This window comes from Cololabis saira, chromosome 11 (genome assembly GCF_033807715.1).
Source record: "Cololabis saira isolate AMF1-May2022 chromosome 11, fColSai1.1, whole genome shotgun sequence".
Taxonomy (NCBI): Eukaryota; Metazoa; Chordata; class Actinopteri; order Beloniformes; family Belonidae; genus Cololabis; species Cololabis saira.
The window spans coordinates 239,696-261,833 of NC_084597.1; the positions used below are offsets into that span (position 1 = coordinate 239,696).

Consider the following 22,138-nt stretch of genomic DNA (forward strand, 5'->3'; position numbering starts at 1 on the left):
ACGCATCTATAGACGAGTATTTTGAGAGATTTGTCATGGTGAAGAAGTCTGGGGGCGCGTCCTCCGGCGCTTCCTCCACGCCGAAGCGTTGCCGTCCTGAGGATTCCCCTGGAGCAATTTCTCCTCCAGGAAATACCACCGAGGACATTCTGAGGTCCATTGACACCCGCTTGGCCTCCCATGACTCCCGTTTATCCCTGGTGGAAGTCCTGCACAAGGAATTCCAGTCATTAAGAGAAGCTGTGGAATACGGTAACCAGCAGGTGGAAAAATTGATGGCTGAAAACACCAATCTGAAGAAGTCGATGAAATCCATGTCAGAGGGTTTTAGCCGACTCCAAAATGAAAATAAATCTTTAAAGGAGGCCGTTTTAGACCTTCAAGCTCGTTCCATGAGGGACAACTTGGTGTTCTCGGGGATCCCGGAAAAACCTGATGAAGATCCTGAACAATCCGTCCAGGATTTCATCCGGAACCACCTGAAGCTTCCAGAAGACCTGGCGAACTCCATCACGTTTCACCGCGTCCATCGCCTAGGAGGAAGAAGACCCGAAGCCCAGAGACCCAGGCCCATTGTTGCTAAATTCGAACACTATAAAGACAAAGAGCTTGTGAGAAGAAGGGGGCCACAGCTACGCGGATTGCCGTTCTCCGTGAACGACCAGTTCCCCCGGGAGATCCTGGACCGTCGCCGAGTCCTCTTCCCGGTCCGGAGGAGGTTCATGACGGAGGGATCTCGTGCTGTCATCACCGTGGACAAGCTGTACGTGAACGGACAACTGTACCGCGACTCCAACATCACGCCCTGGCTCTTCTAAAAAAGGATGAGTACAAAATTTACTTTCTTTTCCTCTCTTTCTTTCTTACTAACTGGTGATTAGGTTAGATATAGTTACATAAACACTTGGTGATTAGATTAGATATAGTTTCATAAAATATTCTCGGCATATATTAATGTATTAATAATTCTTGCTCTGCTAGTCTCGGTAAGTTATAGGCTCACACTGGTGATTGCCTTTCTCTCTCTTTTTTTTACTTTCTCTATTTCTTTTTCTATCATGTTTAGAATTATCTCCCTCCCCCCCACCTCACTCCCTTTCCCCTTTTTTTTTCTTTTTTCCCTCTATGTCCCACTCTGCTGCACTTTCTTTCTCGGTTTGGTAAATTGGTACAAACACACATTTCACACATCTAGAATAACATGGCACACACACATACAACAGCTTTTCATGCAACATTACCACTTACATATAATGTTACTTTCAATGATTGGATTATGGATAAATTAAAGTTTGTCACCTGGAACGTAAACGGAGCCGGGAACACGGCAAAGAGATTAAAACTTCTTAACCATATACAAACTCTGCAGGCAGACATTGTCCTACTGCAAGAAACTCATTTAGTTAAAGCTTCGGTAGATGCATTGGCCACGGCACAATTTCCGCATGTTTTCTGCGCCTGTTACAACTCCAGACAAAGAGGGGTAGCAATTCTCATTAATAAAAGAGTAAATTTCACCGTAAAGGACACTCACATTGACTCAGAGGGTAGATATTTAATTTTAGTCTTGCAAATTCAAAGCTTGAATTTATGTATTTCTAATGTATATGGTCCAAATGTTGATGACTCCTCGTTTTTTCACTCTTTTTTCACCTCACTTTCTGCTCACCTAGACAACACAGTCATCATCGGAGGAGACTTCAACATGGTTCTGGACCCTGGAGTGGACAGGCTCAGTAATGCAGGCGGACACAGGAGTTGGCAGTCAGCAAGTATTGTTAAGCAATACATGAATGATCTGGGTCTTTGCGATACATGGCGCTCTCTACACCCAACCCTTAGGAACTACACTTTTTTCTCAGCCGTTCATCACTCATATTCTAGGTTAGATTATTTTTTAGTCAGTAGCTCTCTGATGAGAGATATCTCAGAATCACAAATTCACCCAATCATTATTAGCGATCACGCACCTGTTTCTTTCACTCTGGGGAAGAGGGGGAGCGTATCATCCTCCAAAGTTTGGAGATTTAATACATCATTGCTCAAAGACCCCGACTTTATTAATTTTTTTAAGAAAGAATGGGATATATTTTTACAAAATAACGACCAGCCGGAAATATCAGCGAGCGTTCTATGGGAAGCAGGAAAAGCAGTAATGCGAGGCAAAATAATTTCCTTTTCTTCAAATAAGAAAAAAAAAGACAACTTAAAAACAAAAGAATTAGAGTGTGAAATAAAGACGCTAGAGGAGGCCTTCCAGACCTCTGCAGACGAACGTATCCTTAACAGAATAAGGAAAACTAAAATAGAATTAAATAAAATAATTGACGCAAAAACGCAGTTTCTAGTACAAAGGCTTCGCCTGGAAAACTTTGCACATGCTAACAGATCGGGAAAATACTTAGCCAATCAATTAAAAATAAACAAAGAAAAAACAACCATAACATCCATTAAGGACCAGTCAGGGGGAGTTACACATGACCCCTGTTTAATAAATTCAGTCTTTAGAGACTTTTACTATAAATTATACTCGTCACAAATTGAACCATCTGATCAATCCATTAATGAGTTTCTTGGAGACATTAATCTGCCGAAGTTACATCAGGAACAGGTTATGAATTTAGACTCACCGCTCTCAATAGGAGAACTCCATGAAGCTCTTCAACATATGCCCAATAATAAAGCTCCGGGCCCAGATGGTTTCCCAGCTGAATTTTACAAGGAATTCTGGAGTATATTAGCACCAACATTTTATAAAATGATTCTAAATGCTAGGGAAAATAAAAGCTTACCCTTAAATATGAACTCTGCTAATATTAGTCTTTTATTAAAACCGGACAAGGATCCCTTGCTCCCATCGAGCTACCGCCCAATTTCATTGATAAATGTAGACCTTAAAATAATTAGCAAGGCCATTACTGAACGTCTGAAAAGAGTCACCCCTTCTATTATACATCCGGATCAAACAGGCTTCATTAAAGGTAGACATTCGTCTACTAATATTCGCAGATTATTAAATATTATAGACTATTCGAGTATCAATAAACAGGAGACTACTATTATATCCTTAGACGCGGAAAAAGCATTTGATAAGGTAAATTGGAAGTTTCTATTGGCAACTTTGCATAAATTTGGATTTGGCGAATCTTTCATTGACTGGATAAAAATATTATACAGCTCTCCCAAGGCACGTGTAAGGACAAATGATCAAATCTCTACAAGTTTTACCTTGCAAAGAGGCACTAGACAGGGTTGCCCTCTCTCTCCCTCATTATTTGCAATATTTATTGAACCTTTAGCAGCAGCTATTAGACAAAATCAAAATATTAAAGGTATACAATGTAAAATATTAGAGCACAAAATTAGTCTTTATGCGGATGACGTACTCCTCTTCCTCCAGAACTCACGATCTTCACTATCACAGACAATTGCACTTATAGAGGGATTTTCATCTCTGTCTGATTATTCTATTAATTGGTCTAAATCCACTGTTCTGTGTGTTAACTGCAATTTTAGGAATATAACCAATACTCAATTACAATCAGGGAACATTAGATATTTAGGCATAAACATCTCCCCTAGGCTGTCAGAGTTAATAAAATTAAATCATGTTCAGCTTATAAAGAAAATAGAAGATGATCTTTCCAGATGGAGCTCTCTCCCCATTTCGCTCATGGGTAGAATAGCCACCATTAAAATGATGGTTTTACCAAAAGTAAATTATTTTTTCTCAATGATACCATGCAAACCCCCTCTTTCCTGGTTTAAATCGTTGGACTCATATGTATCAAAATTTCTGTGGAAAAATAAAACTCCACGTATTAGTTTAAAGACATTGCAAAAATCCAAAGAATATGGAGGTTTAGAATTACCTAATTTTCAGTATTACTTCATAGCCAGTAAGTTACAGTATATTGTAAAATGGTCAAAAGATCATCCTTTAGATAGTCAATGGCTGGACTCAGAGCAAGTGTTTTGTAATGAACTAGAAATCTCAGAGTTACCATTTATTAGTCAAAGTATCAAACGTCATCAATGTTTCAAAAGCATTAATATTAGCACAACTTTATCAGCTTGGTGGGAATTTCTTAAAATAGCTAAAATTTCACTTTTTCCATGTGACCGTACACCCATATGGAACAACCCAGACATCGTGAAAAATGATAAAAAGATGGTTAACTTCGTTCAATGGAGAGATCAAGGAATACGGTACTTACAGCACGTAATTGTAGGAGGACAGTTTGTACCTTTCAATACACTTATTGTTCAATACGGAGTTAGCAGGAATAAATTTTTAGAGTATCAACAACTTAAGGCAATAATAAATAAAACATACAAAATTAGCCAATTAGATTTACAACTTCCCGCTAAGATAATAGATTTATTGAATCTAAGCACTTTAAAGTTGTTATCAAAACTCTACAGGTTAGTGTCTAAACTGGACGATTCAGTCTCTCTCCCGATCTCTAAGTGGGAGGCGGATCTCTCTCTTAATACCGACCAGTTTTCTTGGTCACAAATATGCTTAAATACGTTTACTATGACTAAAAACCCAAACCTACAACTTATACAGTACAAAGTTCTTCATAGAATACATTATACTGGACAAAGGATGTTCCAGATGGGCTTTGTCACCTCTAATATCTGTTCACAGTGCACAGAGAACACCCCAGATAATTATATGCATGCTTTATGGTTCTGTACACCGGTACAGAGGTTCTGGAAGGAGATTTGTGAGGATTTATCCACATGGATCAACCACAGAATCCCAGTATGCCCCACGGTATGTATATTAGGTCACCTGGGAGACACTCAAATAGATCCTAATTGGACACACCGGGTTCTCACTGCCTTATGTATCGCAAAGAAAACCATTTTAGTAAATTGGAAACAAAAATCCAGTTTATGTATCAACCATTTTAGGAATCTTTTATCAGATCATATTAGTAGTGAGATAATGTCTGCCTCCACTGAACAACATTCGGCTGAATTGCACTCTCTGTGGTCCCCGTTTATTGGCTTCGTTACCTAGTGGGGGCGGGGGGGTGGTGATCTCGTAGCCCTTGGGGTTGGGGGTCGGCTTGGGGGGCCTGGGGCGCGGGCCTCTGGTGGCCCCTGGGGGGCGGTGGGGGGGGCCGCGGGGCCCTGTCCCTAGCCGGTGGGGGCCTTGGGGGCCTGTGGGGGGGGGTTACCTCATGGCGGTGGGGGGGGGTGGCTGGGGAGGGCTCGGGCGGGGGGCTGTGGCTGGGGCGTCTCCGGGCCTCCCGGGGGGGGCGGGGCCGTGGACGTGGGGGTCCCACCCGGAGGGCCCGGCCCTGCCTGGGTGGGGGGTGGCTGTCTGCGCTGGGGGGGCATTGCTGCCTTGGTCCTCCGTCGCTGGGCGGGGGCCAAGTGCCCCTGCGGATGTGGGGACTCCGGGACCCTTGGGGTGTCCGCCGGGGTGGCCTCGGGGGGGGGTGGGGCCGGGTCCGGGGAGCGGGCTTCCCCTGACCGGGGGGTGCACGGGCGGGCGCGACGGCGGGGTGGCACCATTCCCAGGTATCTATGTCTTATGTTGTCAGTATGAATGGGAGGATGTTGGACCGTTTCCTCCTCCGTCTGGGGGCTCCGGCGGCGCCGGGGGCGCCCTTGGAGGTACGGTGGGGCCCTTGCCCGGCTCGGGGGGCCGGCCCCCGTCTACTGGACGGCCGGTGGGGGGACGCGGGTGTCTTATCAGGGCCGGCTTTGCTGGTCCTGCTTCCTGGCTTCGGCCTCCGCTCCCCCTCTTGCCCCCCCTACACGATTCATACGCACATAGGCGGAAGGCGGGGGGTCCGGGTCGTGTGGGGCACTGTCCCGCGGGGCCTGGCACTCCCCGCCTCACGGTTTTAACAGCAAAATAGACACTGCACATTCAACACTTAATAAATACATTTGACAAGGACACGTAGTTCGGGAGGGGGGGGGGGTCTGTGTCAATCGATACTTGGCCCTCCCTCCTCCCTGTTTTTATGGCATTAATCACATGCACTCAACACAAGGGGCGGGAGGGGGTCCCACATCACCCGCGTTCCCTCACCGGCCTGGGCCTGGGACGGGTGGGTCGGGTTACCCGGGCCTGGCGGGGCCCGCCGTGCAGCCTGGGGTGCCTTCTGGCGGTGCTGGATCCCCCCGGGGAGGGGGAAACGGTGCGTGATTGTATGTCTGTGTCGGTGAGAATGCGGTATGGAAGGGTCCTGCCATGGAGGATTTGAGCCTCCATTGGCAGGACATCAAAAACTTAATAATTTATCAATATTATATTATACAAAGATGGTTATTATTATTATTATTAGTATTATTATTAGTATTATTATTATTATTATGTATAGTATATTATATTATTATTAGTATAGGTATCGGATAGGTGAATGGATGAATGAATGGGATGCCTGGGTCTGGGGCCCTCCGTTGTCGGGCCTGCGCGGGTGTCGCCTTGTTGGGGGGTTCCCTCTCTCCGGGCCCGTCTCCGGTCCCCCCCGCTGCCTCTACGGCGGGGCGCCCCTCTGGTCTTGGAGGGCCACTTTCGTGGGGGACGGGTGCGCCTGCCCGCGTCGGCGGCCGGGGCGGCTCTGTCTCTCCGGGCGGGCTGGCCCCCTGCCGGGTGGGGGTCGCTGGCCTGAAGGGTGAGGGCCTCCTGGCCGCGTGTCCGGCCCGGACCGGGTGGCCGGGGATTGCCTGGGTCGCGGTCCGCCGCCGCGGGATCCCTGGCTGCTTCTTTCCGCGCCGTGGGGGCCCCGCCCGCGGGCCCCCTCGGCCGCCGCCGGGTGGGGGGGGGGGGGCCTCGCAGGCGGTGGGTTGCCTCCCTCCTACTTCTCCCCTCTGTGGGGTTGCCGGTGGCCTGGGTTCCGGGCTCTTCCTTGTCGGCCTCTGGTCTCACGGGTGGCGGGGTTGCTCCCCCCCCTCCCCCACTATAGATACACTTCAGGTGGAGCTTTGTTTGGTTTATTACACACACACACACACACACACACATACACACACACACACACATACACACACACACACACACACACACACACACACACACACACACACACACACACACACACACACACATATAGTAATTTAGTCACACACACACACACACACACACACACACACACACACACACACACACACACACACATGCATGATCATATACATACACACACACACACATAGACATACACACTGGCTTGTTCACCTGCATGCTGGCTCTCTAGTTTTTGGGTTTAGGTAGCGGTAGCGATAGCTTAGCTCAGACTGCGATCAGATCTCAAGATTTAGGTCGATTGCTGTTCGTGTTTTGGATGGCTCCGTGCCGGTTTCGTGCTTTGTTTGTGGTTTTTTTTGTTGCAGATTTCCAGTGCTTGACGTGTGTCTCCGTGTGTTCCTGCTTCCTGGATTGGCAGTGGATGTCGTCACCACCCCCCCCCACCCCCTCCCCCCCCCCCCAAAAAAAAAAAAAAAAAAAAAAAAAAAAAAAAAAAAAAAAAAAAAACCACTGGGTTTGTATGTGTATATTTATGTATGTGTACGCATATGTGTGCGTATATATATGTATATATTACATATAGTAATAATGCACATATATACACTTTTGGTTTCTACCGTCATGGTATCAATCAATAATATGTGTGCAGACAAGGTAAAAAAAAAAAAAAAAAAAAAAAAAAAAAAAAAAAAAAAAAAAAAAAAAAAAAAAAAAAGAAACAACCAGATTTCAGGATCCTGCTTCTTTGAGCCCCACTGGATCAATCTTGCTGGATTGCTTTTGAACAATGGGGTCCTGAAGGTTAGACATGAGTCTATATACAATCAATGGTCACTTTAATAGGTACACCTTGCTAGTACCGGGTTGGACGCCCTTTTCCCTTCAGAACTGCCTTAATCCTTCGTGGCATTGATTTAACAAGGTACTGGAAACATTCCTCAGAGAATTTGGTCCATATTGACATGATGGCATCACGCAGTTGCTGCAGATTTGTCGGCTGCACATCCATGATGTGAATCTCCCGTTCCACCACATTCCAAAGGTGTTCTATTGGTTTGAGATCTGGTGACTGTGGAGGCCATTTGAGGACAGTGAACTCATTGTCATGTTCAACAAACCGTTCTGAGATGATTCGGGCTTTATGACACGTCGCGTTATCCTGCTGGAAGTAGCCATCAGAAAATGGGTACACTGCGGTCATAAAGGGATGGACATGGTCGGCAACAATACTCAGGTAGGCTGTGGCATTGGCCCAATGTTAAATTGGTAGTGTGCCATAAAAATATCCCCCAAACCGTTACACCACCACCACCACCACCAGCCTGAACCGTTGATACAAGGCAGGATGGATCCATGCTTTCATGTTGTGATGGCAAATTCTGACCATACCATCAGAATGTCGCAGCCGATATTGAGACTCATCATACCAGGCAACCTTTTTCCAAACTTCTGTTGTCCAAATTTGGTGAACCTGAGTGAGTGAATTGAAGCCTCGGTTTCCTGTTCTTAGCTGACAGGAGTGGTACCCAGTGTGGTTCTGCTGCTGTGGCCCATCCGCCTCAAGGTTCGATGTGTTGTGCATTCAGAGATGCCCTTCGGCATACCTCGGTTGTAACCAGTGGTTATTTGAGTTACTGTTGCCTTTCTATCAGCTACAACCAGTCTAGCCATTCTCTTCTGACCTCTGACATCCACAAGGCATTTGCCCCCAAGGAACTACCGCCCACTGGATATTTTCTCTTTTTCCGACGACTCTCTGTGAACCCCAGAAAGGTTTTTGCGGGAAAATCCCAGTAGATCGGCAGGTTCTGAAATACTCAGACCAGCCCGTCTGTTACCAATAACCATGCCACGTTCAAAGTCACTTAACTCACTGTACTCCTCATTCGGATGTTTGGTTTGAACTACAGGAGATTCTCTTGACCATGTCTACGTGCCTAATTGCGTTGATTTGCTGCCATGTGATTGGCTGGTTAGAAGTTTTCGTCGAAGAGCAGTTGGAGCAGTTATTTTACCTAATAAAGTGGCCGGTGAGTGTAAATGCATACATATGTATGTGTCCCATATATATTCCTCATGACCATTAAAGCTTTTTGAAGGCATTGATGTTCAATAGCAAGCACCAAGACCAATTCATCTTGTGAGTTTGTCTAACTGTGAACATAATTCATCCTTTATGGAACAATCAGTGTTGCTGATTACTCTTTCTTACGTCGTGTGGTTTATTAACACAAATAATGGAGATGCCGGGGATTGAACCCGGGGCCTCATACATGCAAAGCATGCGCTCTACCACTGAGCTACATCCCCTTCAGGGGGTTGTCTTGAAGACACGAAGACAGGAAGTTCTAAGAGTTACGAAATCCAGAGAACGAACTCTGATGAACTGTGAAAATTCAGATTTTTCACAAATGTAGTGCTGCGATGGCCGGGAATCCAACCCGGGTCAACTGCTTGGAAGGCAGCTATGCTCACCACTATACCACCATCGCACAGATTTGGCACATAAACGTCATAATTTCCGCAACACAGGGCAAATCCGGTTTTCAATGGGACTGAGGTTTGTCTGTCCGCTTTGCAGCAAAATGCAGGACTAGATGACTAGATGCTGGGGGACCCTAACCTCAACAATGCTGCTGCTTTGCTTTGCTCTGTTTTGAATTAACTTGGACATCAGTGCTTTTCTTGACTTCAGGGTGAATTATTACCTGGACTGTCTGCGTGAAATTCCGAAGGTGGCAATGTTGCATAACTCCTCCTAACCTTTAAACAGAGAGGGTAAATTTGATTAGCCAGAATAAAGCGTTTAAATCCATGGGCTGATTGTAAACTGGATATATACTTATTCACCTTTACTTGAAACAACCAGATTTCAGGATCCTGCTTCTTTGAGCCCCACTGGATCAATCTTGCTGGATTGCTTTTGAACAATGGGGTCCTGAAGGTTAGACATGAGTCTATATACAATCAATGGTCACTTTAATAGGTACACCTTGCTAGTACCGGGTTGGACGCCCTTTTCCCTTCAGAACTGCCTTAATCCTTCGTGGCATTGATTTAACAAGGTACTGGAAACATTCCTCAGAGAATTTGGTCCATATTGACATGATGGCATCACGCAGTTGCTGCAGATTTGTCGGCTGCACATCCATGATGTGAATCTCCCGTTCCACCACATTCCAAAGGTGTTCTATTGGTTTGAGATCTGGTGACTGTGGAGGCCATTTGAGGACAGTGAACTCATTGTCATGTTCAACAAACCGTTCTGAGATGATTCGGGCTTTATGACACGTCGCGTTATCCTGCTGGAAGTAGCCATCAGAAAATGGGTACACTGCGGTCATAAAGGGATGGACATGGTCGGCAACAATACTCAGGTAGGCTGTGGCATTGGCCCAATGTTAAATTGGTAGTGTGCCATAAAAATATCCCCCAAACCGTTACACCACCACCACCACCACCAGCCTGAACCGTTGATACAAGGCAGGATGGATCCATGCTTTCATGTTGTGATGGCAAATTCTGACCATACCATCAGAATGTCGCAGCCGATATTGAGACTCATCATACCAGGCAACCTTTTTCCAAACTTCTGTTGTCCAAATTTGGTGAACCTGAGTGAGTGAATTGAAGCCTCGGTTTCCTGTTCTTAGCTGACAGGAGTGGTACCCAGTGTGGTTCTGCTGCTGTGGCCCATCCGCCTCAAGGTTCGATGTGTTGTGCATTCAGAGATGCCCTTCGGCATACCTCGGTTGTAACCAGTGGTTATTTGAGTTACTGTTGCCTTTCTATCAGCTACAACCAATCTAGCCATTCTCTTCTGACCTCTGACATCCACAAGGCATTTGCCCCCAAGGAACTACCGCCCACTGGATATTTTCTCTTTTTCCGACGACTCTCTGTGAACCCCAGAAAGGTTTTTGCGGGAAAATCCCAGTAGATCGGCAGGTTCTGAAATACTCAGACCAGCCCGTCTGTTACCAATAACCATGCCACGTTCAAAGTCACTTAACTCACTGTACTCCTCATTCGGATGTTTGGTTTGAACTACAGGAGATTCTCTTGACCATGTCTACGTGCCTAATTGCGTTGATTTGCTGCCATGTGATTGGCTGGTTAGAAGTTTTCGTCGAACAGCAGTTGGAGCAGTTATTTTACCTAATAAAGTGGCCGGTGAGTGTAAATGCATACATATGTATGTGTCCCATATATATTCCTCATGACCATTAAAGCTTTTTGAAGGCATTGATGTTCAATAGCAAGCACCAAGACCAATTCATCTTGTGAGTTTGTCTAACTGTGAACATAATTCATCCTTTATGGAACAATCAGTGTTGCTGATTACTCTTTCTTACGTCGTGTGGTTTATTAACACAAATAATGGAGATGCCGGGGATTGAACCCGGGGCCTCATACATGCAAAGCATGCGCTCTACCACTGAGCTACATCCCCTTCAGGGGGTTGTCTTGAAGACACGAAGACAGGAAGTTCTAAGAGTTACGAAATCCAGAGAACGAACTCTGATGAACTGTGAAAATTCAGATTTTTCACAAAAGTAGTGCTGCGATGGCCGGGAATCGAACCCGGGTCAACTGCTTGGAAGGCAGCTATGCTCACCACTATACCACCATCGCACAGATTTGGCACATAAACGTCATAATTTCCGCAACACAGGGCAAATCCGGTTTTCAATGGGACTGAGGTTTGTCTGTCCGCTTTGCAGCAAAATGCAGGACTAGATGACTAGATGCTTGGGGACCCTAACCTCAACAATGCTGCTGCTTTGCTTTGCTCTGTTTTGAATTAACTTGGACATCAGTGCTTTTCTTGACTTCAGGGTGAATTATTACCTGGACTGTCTGCGTGAAATTCCGAAGGTGGCAATGTTGCATAACTCCTCCTAACCTTTAAACAGAGAGGGTAAATTTGATTAGCCAGAATAAAGCGTTTAAATCCATGGGCTGATTGTAAACTGGATATATACTTATTCACCTTTACTTGAAACAACCAGATTTCAGGATCCTGCTTCTTTGAGCCCCACTGGATCAATCTTGCTGGATTGCTTTTGAACAATGGGGTCCTGAAGGTTAGACATGAGTCTATATACAATCAATGGTCACTTTAATAGGTACACCTTGCTAGTACCGGGTTGGACGCCCTTTTCCCTTCAGAACTGCCTTAATCCTTCGTGGCATTGATTTAACAAGGTACTGGAAACATTCCTCAGAGAATTTGGTCCATATTGACATGATGGCATCACGCAGTTGCTGCAGATTTGTCGGCTGCACATCCATGATGTGAATCTCCCGTTCCACCACATTCCAAAGGTGTTCTATTGGTTTGAGATCTGGTGACTGTGGAGGCCATTTGAGGACAGTGAACTCATTGTCATGTTCAACAAACCGTTCTGAGATGATTCGGGCTTTATGACACGTCGCGTTATCCTGCTGGAAGTAGCCATCAGAAAATGGGTACACTGCGGTCATAAAGGGATGGACATGGTCGGCAACAATACTCAGGTAGGCTGTGGCATTGGCCCAATGTTAAATTGGTAGTGTGCCATAAAAATATCCCCCAAACCGTTACACCACCACCACCACCACCAGCCTGAACCGTTGATACAAGGCAGGATGGATCCATGCTTTCATGTTGTGATGGCAAATTCTGACCATACCATCAGAATTTCGCAGCCGATATTGAGACTCATCATACCAGGCAACCTTTTTCCAAACTTCTGTTGTCCAAATTTGGTGAACCTGAGTGAGTGAATTGAAGCCTCGGTTTCCTGTTCTTAGCTGACAGGAGTGGTACCCAGTGTGGTTCTGCTGCTGTGGCCCATCCGCCTCAAGGTTCGATGTGTTGTGCATTCAGAGATGCCCTTCGGCATACCTCGGTTGTAACCAGTGGTTATTTGAGTTACTGTTGCCTTTCTATCAGCTACAACCAGTCTAGCCATTCTCTTCTGACCTCTGACATCCACAAGGCATTTGCCCCCAAGGAACTACCGCCCACTGGATATTTTCTCTTTTTCCGACGACTCTCTGTGAACCCCAGAAAGGTTTTTGCGGGAAAATCCCAGTAGATCGGCAGGTTCTGAAATACTCAGACCAGCCCGTCTGTTACCAATAACCATGCCACGTTCAAAGTCACTTAACTCACTGTACTCCTCATTCGGATGTTTGGTTTGAACTACAGGAGATTCTCTTGACCATGTCTACGTGCCTAATTGCGTTGATTTGCTGCCATGTGATTGGCTGGTTAGAAGTTTTCGTCGAAGAGCAGTTGGAGCAGTTATTTTACCTAATAAAGTGGCCGGTGAGTGTAAATGCATACATATGTATGTGTCCCATATATATTCCTCATGACCATTAAAGCTTTTTGAAGGCATTGATGTTCAATAGCAAGCACCAAGACCAATTCATCTTGTGAGTTTGTCTAACTGTGAACATAATTCATCCTTTATGGAACAATCAGTGTTGCTGATTACTCTTTCTTACGTCGTGTGGTTTATTAACACAAATAATGGAGATGCCGGGGATTGAACCCGGGGCCTCATACATGCAAAGCATGCGCTCTACCACTGAGCTACATCCCCTTCAGGGGGTTGTCTTGAAGACACGAAGACAGGAAGTTCTAAGAGTTACGAAATCCAGAGAAGGAACTCTGATGAACTGTGAAAATTCAGATTTCTCACAAAAGTAGTGCTGCGATGGCCGGGAATCGAACCCGGGTCAACTGCTTGGAAGGCAGCTATGCTCACCACTATACCACCATCGCACAGATTTGGCACATAAACGTCATAATTTCCGCAACACAGGGCAAATCCGGTTTTCAATGGGACTGAGGTTTGTCTGTCCGCTTTGCAGCAACCCTAACCCTAACAATGCTGCTGCTTTGCTTTGCTCTGTTTTGAATTAACTTGGACATCAGTGCTTTTCTTGACTTCAGGGTGAATTATTACCTGGACTGTCTGCGTGAAATTCCGAAGGTGGCAATGTTGCATAACTCCTCCTAACCTTTAAACAGAGAGGGTAAATTTGATTAGCCAGAATAAAGCGTTTAAATCCATGGGCTGATTGTAAACTGGATATATACTTATTCACCTTTACTTGAAACAACCAGATTTCAGGATCCTGCTTCTTTGAGCCCCACTGGATCAATCTTGCTGGATTGCTTTTGAACAATGGGGTCCTGAAGGTTAGACATGAGTCTATATACAATCAATGGTCACTTTAATAGGTACACCTTGCTAGTACCGGGTTGGACGCCCTTTTCCCTTCAGAACTGCCTTAATCCTTCGTGGCATTGATTTAACAAGGTACTGGAAACATTCCTCAGAGAATTTGGTCCATATTGACATGATGGCATCACGCAGTTGCTGCAGATTTGTCGGCTGCACATCCATGATGTGAATCTCCCGTTCCACCACATTCCAAAGGTGTTCTATTGGTTTGAGATCTGGTGACTGTGGAGGCCATTTGAGGACAGTGAACTCATTGTCATGTTCAACAAACCGTTCTGAGATGATTCGGGCTTTATGACACGTCGCGTTATCCTGCTGGAAGTAGCCATCAGAAAATGGGTACACTGCGGTCATAAAGGGATGGACATGGTCGGCAACAATACTCAGGTAGGCTGTGGCATTGGCCCAATGTTAAATTGGTAGTGTGCCATAAAAATATCCCCCAAACCGTTACACCACCACCACCACCAGCCTGAACCGTTGATACAAGGCAGGATGGATCCATGCTTTCATGTTGTGATGGCAAATTATGACCATACCATCAGAATGTCGCAGCCGATATTGAGACTCATCATACCAGGCAACCTTTTCCCAAACTTCTGTTGTCCAAATTTGGTGAACCTGAGTGAGTGAATTGAAGCCTCGGTTTCCTGTTCTTAGCTGACAGGAGTGGTACCCAGTGTGGTTCTGCTGCTGTGGCCCATCCGCCTCAAGGTTCGATGTGTTGTGCATTCAGAGATGCCCTTCGGCATACCTCGGTTGTAACCAGTGGTTATTTGAGTTACTGTTGCCTTTCTATCAGCTACAACCAGTCTAGCCATTCTCTTCTGACCTCTGACATCCACAAGGCATTTGCCCCCAAGGAACTACCGCCCACTGGATATTTTCTCTTTTTCCGATGACTCTCTGTGAACCCCAGAAAGGTTTTTGCGGGAAAATCCCAGTAGATCGGCAGGTTCTGAAATACTCAGACCAGCCCGTCTGTTACCAATAACCATGCCACGTTCAAAGTCACTTAACTCACTGTACTCCTCATTCGGATGTTTGGTTTGAACTACAGGAGATTCTCTTGACCATGTCTACGTGCCTAATTGCGTTGATTTGCTGCCATGTGATTGGCTGGTTAGAAGTTTTCGTCGAAGAGCAGTTGGAGCAGTTATTTTACCTAATAAAGTGGCCGGTGAGTGTAAATGCATACATATGTATGTGTCCCATATATATTCCTCATGACCATTAAAGCTTTTTGAAGGCATTGATGTTCAATAGCAAGCACCAAGACCAATTCATCTTGTGAGTTTGTCTAACTGTGAACATAATTCATCCTTTATGGAACAATCAGTGTTGCTGATTACTCTTTCTTACGTCGTGTGGTTTATTAACACAAATAATGGAGATGCCGGGGATTGAACCCGGGGCCTCATACATGCAAAGCATGCGCTCTACCACTGAGCTACATCCCCTTCAGGGGGTTGTCTTGAAGACACGAAGACAGGAAGTTCTAAGAGTTACGAAATCCAGAGAACGAACTCTGATGAACTGTGAAAATTCAGATTTCTCACAAAAGTAGTGCTGCGATGGCCGGGAATCGAACCCGGGTCAACTGCTTGGAAGGCAGCTATGCTCACCACTATACCACCATCGCACAGATTTGGCACATAAACGTCATAATTTCCGCAACACAGGGCAAATCCGGTTTTCAATGGGACTGAGGTTTGTCTGTCCGCTTTGCAGCAACCCTAACCCTAACAATGCTGCTGCTTTGCTTTGCTCTGTTTTGAATTAACTTGGACATCAGTGCTTTTCTTGACTTCAGGGTGAATTATTACCTGGACTGTCTGCGTGAAATTCCGAAGGTGGCAATGTTGCATAACTCCTCCTAACCTTTAAACAGAGAGGGTAAATTTGATTAGCCAGAATAAAGCGTTTAAATCCATGGGCTGATTGTAAACTGGATATATACTTATTCACCTTTACTTGAAACAACCAGATTTCAGGATCCTGCTTCTTTGAGCCCCACTGGATCAATCTTGCTGGATTGCTTTTGAACAATGGGGTCCTGAAGGTTAGACATGAGTCTATATACAATCAATGGTCACTTTAATAGGTACACCTTGCTAGTACCGGGTTGGACGCCCTTTTCCCTTCAGAACTGCCTTAATCCTTCGTGGCATTGATTTAACAAGGTACTGGAAACATTCCTCAGAGAATTTGGTCCATATTGACATGATGGCATCACGCAGTTGCTGCAGATTTGTCGGCTGCACATCCATGATGTGAATCTCCCGTTCCACCACATTCCAAAGGTGTTCTATTGGTTTGAGATCTGGTGACTGTGGAGGCCATTTGAGGACAGTGAACTCATTGTCATGTTCAACAAACCGTTCTGAGATGATTCGGGCTTTATGACACGTCGCGTTATCCTGCTGGAAGTAGCCATCAGAAAATGGGTACACTGCGGTCATAAAGGGATGGACATGGTCGGCAACAATACTCAGGTAGGCTGTGGCATTGGCCCAATGTTAAATTGGTAGTGTGCCATAAAAATATCCCCCAAACCGTTACACCACCACCACCACCAGCCTGAACCGTTGATACAAGGCAGGATGGATCCATGCTTTCATGTTGTGATGGCAAATTATGACCATACCATCAGAATGTCGCAGCCGATATTGAGACTCATCATACCAGGCAACCTTTTCCCAAACTTCTGTTGTCCAAATTTGGTGAACCTGAGTGAGTGAATTGAAGCCTCGGTTTCCTGTTCTTAGCAGACAGGAGTGGTACCCAGTGTGGTTCTGCTGCTGTGGCCCATCCGCCTCAAGGTTTGATGTGTTGTGCATTCAGAGATGCCCTTCGGCATACCTCGGTTGTAACCAGTGGTTATTTGAGTTACTGTTGCCTTTCTATCAGCTACAACCAGTCTAGCCATTCTCTTCTGACCTCTGACATCCACAAGGCATTTGCCCCCAAGGAACTACCGCCCACTGGATATTTTCTCTTTTTCCGACGACTCTCTGTGAACCCCAGAAAGGTTTTTGCGGGAAAATCCCAGTAGATCGGCAGGTTCTGAAATACTCAGACCAGCCCGTCTGTTACCAATAACCATGCCACGTTCAAAGTCACTTAACTCACTGTACTCCTCATTCGGATGTTTGGTTTGAACTACAGGAGATTCTCTTGACCATGTCTACGTGCCTAATTGCGTTGATTTGCTGCCATGTGATTGGCTGGTTAGAAGTTTTCGTCGAAGAGCAGTTGGAGCAGTTATTTTACCTAATAAAGTGGCCGGTGAGTGTAAATGCATACATATGTATGTGTCCCATATATATTCCTCATGACCATTAAAGCTTTTTGAAGGCATTGATGTTCAATAGCAAGCACCAAGACCAATTCATCTTGTGAGTTTGTCTAACTGTGAACATAATTCATCCTTTATGGAACAATCAGTGTTGCTGATTACTCTTTCTCACGTCGTGTGGTTTATTAACACAAATAATGGAGATGCCGGGGATTGAACCCGGGGCCTCATACATGCAAAGCATGCGCTCTACCACTGAGCTACATCCCCTTCAGGGGGTTGTCTTGAAGACACGAAGACAGGAAGTTCTAAGAGTTACGAAATCCAGAGAACGAACTCTGATGAACTGTGAAAATTCAGATTTTTCACAAAAGTAGTGCTGCGATGGCCGGGAATCCAACCCGGGTCAACTGCTTGGAAGGCAGCTATGCTCACCACTATACCACCATCGCACAGATTTGGCACATAAACGTCATAATTTCCGCAACACAGGGCAAATCCGGTTTTCAATGGGACTGAGGTTTGTCTGTCCGCTTTGCAGCAAAATGCAGGACTAGATGACTAGATGCTGGGGGACCCTAACCTCAACAATGCTGCTGCTTTGCTTTGCTCTGTTTTGAATTAACTTGGACATCAGTGCTTTTCTTGACTTCAGGGTGAATTATTACCTGGACTGTCTGCGTGAAATTCCGAAGGTGGCAATGTTGCATAACTCCTCCTAACCTTTAAACAGAGAGGGTAAATTTGATTAGCCAGAATAAAGCGTTTAAATCCATGGGCTGATTGTAAACTGGATATATACTTATTCACCTTTACTTGAAACAACCAGATTTCAGGATCCTGCTTCTTTGAGCCCCACTGGATCAATCTTGCTGGATTGCTTTTGAACAATGGGGTCCTGAAGGTTAGACATGAGTCTATATACAATCAATGGTCACTTTAATAGGTACACCTTGCTAGTACCGGGTTGGACGCCCTTTTCCCTTCAGAACTGCCTTAATCCTTCGTGGCATTGATTTAACAAGGTACTGGAAACATTCCTCAGAGAATTTGGTCCATATTGACATGATGGCATCACGCAGTTGCTGCAGATTTGTCGGCTGCACATCCATGATGTGAATCTCCCGTTCCACCACATTCCAAAGGTGTTCTATTGGTTTGAGATCTGGTGACTGTGGAGGCCATTTGAGGACAGTGAACTCATTGTCATGTTCAACAAACCGTTCTGAGATGATTCGGGCTTTATGACACGTCGCGTTATCCTGCTGGAAGTAGCCATCAGAAAATGGGTACACTGCGGTCATAAAGGGATGGACATGGTCGGCAACAATACTCAGGTAGGCTGTGGCATTGGCCCAATGTTAAATTGGTAGTGTGCCATAAAAATATCCCCCAAACCGTTACACCACCACCACCACCAGCCTGAACCGTTGATACAAGGCAGGATGGATCCATGCTTTCATGTTGTGATGGCAAATTATGACCATACCATCAGAATGTCGCAGCCGATATTGAGACTCATCATACCAGGCAACCTTTTCCCAAACTTCTGTTGTCCAAATTTGGTGAACCTGAGTGAGTGAATTGAAGCCTCGGTTTCCTGTTCTTAGCAGACAGGAGTGGTACCCAGTGTGGTTCTGCTGCTGTGGCCCATCCGCCTCAAGGTTTGATGTGTTGTGCATTCAGAGATGCCCTTCGGCATACCTCGGTTGTAACCAGTGGTTATTTGAGTTACTGTTGCCTTTCTATCAGCTACAACCAGTCTAGCCATTCTCTTCTGACCTCTGACATCCACAAGGCATTTGCCCCCAAGGAACTACCGCCCACTGGATATTTTCTCTTTTTCCGATGACTCTCTGTGAACCCCAGAAAGGTTTTTGCGGGAAAATCCCAGTAGATCGGCAGGTTCTGAAATACTCAGACCAGCCCGTCTGTTACCAATAACCATGCCACGTTCAAAGTCACTTAACTCACTGTACTCCTCATTCGGATGTTTGGTTTGAACTACAGGAGATTCTCTTGACCATGTCTACGTGCCTAATTGCGTTGATTTGCTGCCATGTGATTGGCTGGTTAGAAGTTTTCGTCGAAGAGCAGTTGGAGCAGTTATTTTACCTAATAAAGTGGCCGGTGAGTGTAAATGCATACATATGTATGTGTCCCATATATATTCCTCATGACCATTAAAGCTTTTTGAAGGCATTGATGTTCAATAGCAAGCACCAAGACCAATTCATCTTGTGAGTTTGTCTAACTGTGAACATAATTCATCCTTTATGGAACAATCAGTGTTGCTGATTACTCTTTCTCACGTCGTGTGGTTTATTAACACAAATAATGGAGATGCCGGGGATTGAACCCGGGGCCTCATACATGCAAAGCATGCGCTCTACCACTGAGCTACATCCCCTTCAGGGGGTTGTCTTGAAGACACGAAGACAGGAAGTTCTAAGAGTTACGAAATCCAGAGAACGAACTCTGATGAACTGTGAAAATTCAGATTTTTCACAAAAGTAGTGCTGCGATGGCCGGGAATCCAACCCGGGTCAACTGCTTGGAAGGCAGCTATGCTCACCACTATACCACCATCGCACAGATTTGGCACATAAACGTCATAATTTCCGCAACACAGGGCAAATCCGGTTTTCAATGGGACTGAGGTTTGTCTGTCCGCTTTGCAGCAAAATGCAGGACTAGATGACTAGATGCTGGGGGACCCTAACCTCAACAATGCTGCTGCTTTGCTTTGCTCTGTTTTGAATTAACTTGGACATCAGTGCTTTTCTTGACTTCAGGGTGAATTATTACCTGGACTGTCTGCGTGAAATTCCGAAGGTGGCAATGTTGCATAACTCCTCCTAACCTTTAAACAGAGAGGGTAAATTTGATTAGCCAGAATAAAGCGTTTAAATCCATGGGCTGATTGTAAACTGGATATATACTTATTCACCTTTACTTGAAACAACCAGATTTCAGGATCCTGCTTCTTTGAGCCCCACTGGATCAATCTTGCTGGATTGCTTTTGAACAATGGGGTCCTGAAGGTTAGACATGAGTCTATATACAATCAATGGTCACTTTAATAGGTACACCTTGCTAGTACCGGGTTGGACGCCCTTTTCCCTTCAGAACTGCCTTAATCCTTCGTGGCATTGATTTAACAAGGTACTGGAAACATTCCTCAGAGAATTTGGTCCATATTGACATGATGGCATCACGCAGTTGCTGCAGATTTGTCGGCTGCACATCCATGATGTGAATCTCCCGTTCCACCACATTCCAAAGGTGTTCTATTGGTTTGAGATCTGGTGACTGTGGAGGCCATTTGAGGACAGTGAACTCATTGTCATGTTCAACAAACCGTTCTGAGATGATTTGGGCTTTATGACACGTCGCGTTATCCTGCTGGAAGTAGCCATCAGAAAATGGGTACACTGCGGTCATAAAGGGATGGACATGGTCGGCAACAATACTCAGGTAGGCTGTGGCATTGGCCCAATGTTAAATTGGTAGTGTGCCATAAAAATATCCCCCAAACCGTTACACCACCACCACCACCAGCCTGAACCGTTGATACAAGGCAGGATGGATCCATGCTTTCATGTTGTGATGGCAAATTATGACCATACCATCAGAATGTCGCAGCCGATATTGAGACTCATCATACCAGGCAACCTTTTCCCAAACTTCTGTTGTCCAAATTTGGTGAACCTGAGTGAGTGAATTGAAGCCTCGGTTTCCTGTTCTTAGCAGACAGGAGTGGTACCCAGTGTGGTTCTGCTGCTGTGGCCCATCCGCCTCAAGGTTTGATGTGTTGTGCATTCAGAGATGCCCTTCGGCATACCTCGGTTGTAACCAGTGGTTATTTGAGTTACTGTTGCCTTTCTATCAGCTACAACCAGTCTAGCCATTCTCTTCTGACCTCTGACATCCACAAGGCATTTGCCCCCAAGGAACTACCGCCCACTGGATATTTTCTCTTTTTCCGATGACTCTCTGTGAACCCCAGAAAGGTTTGTGCGGGAAAATCCCAGTAGATCGGCAGGTTCTGAAATACTCAGACCAGCCCGTCTGTTACCAATAACCATGCCACGTTCAAAGTCACTTAACTCACTGTACTCCTCATTCGGATGTTTGGTTTGAACTACAGGAGATTCTCTTGACCATGTCTACGTGCCTAATTGCGTTGATTTGCTGCCATGTGATTGGCTGGTTAGAAGTTTTCGTCGAAGAGCAGTTGGAGCAGTTATTTTACCTAATAAAGTGGCCGGTGAGTGTAAATGCATACATATGTATGTGTCCCATATATATTCCTCATGACCATTAAAGCTTTTTGAAGGCATTGATGTTCAATAGCAAGCACCAAGACCAATTCATCTTGTGAGTTTGTCTAACTGTGAACATAATTCATCCTTTATGGAACAATCAGTGTTGCTGATTACTCTTTCTTACGTCGTGTGGTTTATTAACACAAATAATATGTTGCCGACCATGTCCAAAGTCACTTAACTCACTGTACTCCTCATTCTGATGTTTGGTTTGAACTACAGCAGATTCTCTTGACCATGTCTACGTGCCTAATTGCGTTGATTTGCTGCCATG

General features: G+C 45.3%; 12 non-coding genes across 12 annotated transcripts; all 12 read right to left on the bottom strand.

Moving 5' to 3' along the window:
* Positions 1-9,232: 9,232 nt before the first annotated feature.
* Positions 9,233-9,304, bottom strand: trnaa-ugc (transfer RNA alanine (anticodon UGC)). Its single transcript has one exon. It is a non-coding gene; the product is annotated as a tRNA-Ala (tRNA).
* Positions 9,305-9,414: 110 nt separating this feature from the next.
* trnag-ucc (transfer RNA glycine (anticodon UCC)) lies at positions 9,415-9,486 on the bottom strand. Its single transcript has one exon. It is a non-coding gene; the product is annotated as a tRNA-Gly (tRNA).
* Positions 9,487-11,375: 1,889 nt separating this feature from the next.
* Positions 11,376-11,447, bottom strand: trnaa-ugc (transfer RNA alanine (anticodon UGC)). The gene has a single exon. It is a non-coding gene; the product is annotated as a tRNA-Ala (tRNA).
* A 110-nt stretch (positions 11,448-11,557) lies between these two features.
* Positions 11,558-11,629, bottom strand: trnag-ucc (transfer RNA glycine (anticodon UCC)). The gene has a single exon. It is a non-coding gene; the product is annotated as a tRNA-Gly (tRNA).
* A 1,889-nt stretch (positions 11,630-13,518) lies between these two features.
* On the bottom strand, positions 13,519-13,590 carry trnaa-ugc (transfer RNA alanine (anticodon UGC)). The gene has a single exon. It is a non-coding gene; the product is annotated as a tRNA-Ala (tRNA).
* Positions 13,591-13,700: 110 nt separating this feature from the next.
* On the bottom strand, positions 13,701-13,772 carry trnag-ucc (transfer RNA glycine (anticodon UCC)). The gene has a single exon. It is a non-coding gene; the product is annotated as a tRNA-Gly (tRNA).
* Positions 13,773-15,626: 1,854 nt separating this feature from the next.
* On the bottom strand, positions 15,627-15,698 carry trnaa-ugc (transfer RNA alanine (anticodon UGC)). Its single transcript has one exon. It is a non-coding gene; the product is annotated as a tRNA-Ala (tRNA).
* Positions 15,699-15,808: 110 nt separating this feature from the next.
* On the bottom strand, positions 15,809-15,880 carry trnag-ucc (transfer RNA glycine (anticodon UCC)). Its single transcript has one exon. It is a non-coding gene; the product is annotated as a tRNA-Gly (tRNA).
* Positions 15,881-17,734: 1,854 nt separating this feature from the next.
* trnaa-ugc (transfer RNA alanine (anticodon UGC)) lies at positions 17,735-17,806 on the bottom strand. Its single transcript has one exon. It is a non-coding gene; the product is annotated as a tRNA-Ala (tRNA).
* Positions 17,807-17,916: 110 nt separating this feature from the next.
* trnag-ucc (transfer RNA glycine (anticodon UCC)) lies at positions 17,917-17,988 on the bottom strand. The gene has a single exon. It is a non-coding gene; the product is annotated as a tRNA-Gly (tRNA).
* A 1,886-nt stretch (positions 17,989-19,874) lies between these two features.
* trnaa-ugc (transfer RNA alanine (anticodon UGC)) lies at positions 19,875-19,946 on the bottom strand. The gene has a single exon. It is a non-coding gene; the product is annotated as a tRNA-Ala (tRNA).
* A 110-nt stretch (positions 19,947-20,056) lies between these two features.
* On the bottom strand, positions 20,057-20,128 carry trnag-ucc (transfer RNA glycine (anticodon UCC)). The gene has a single exon. It is a non-coding gene; the product is annotated as a tRNA-Gly (tRNA).
* Positions 20,129-22,138: the final 2,010 nt, after the last annotated feature.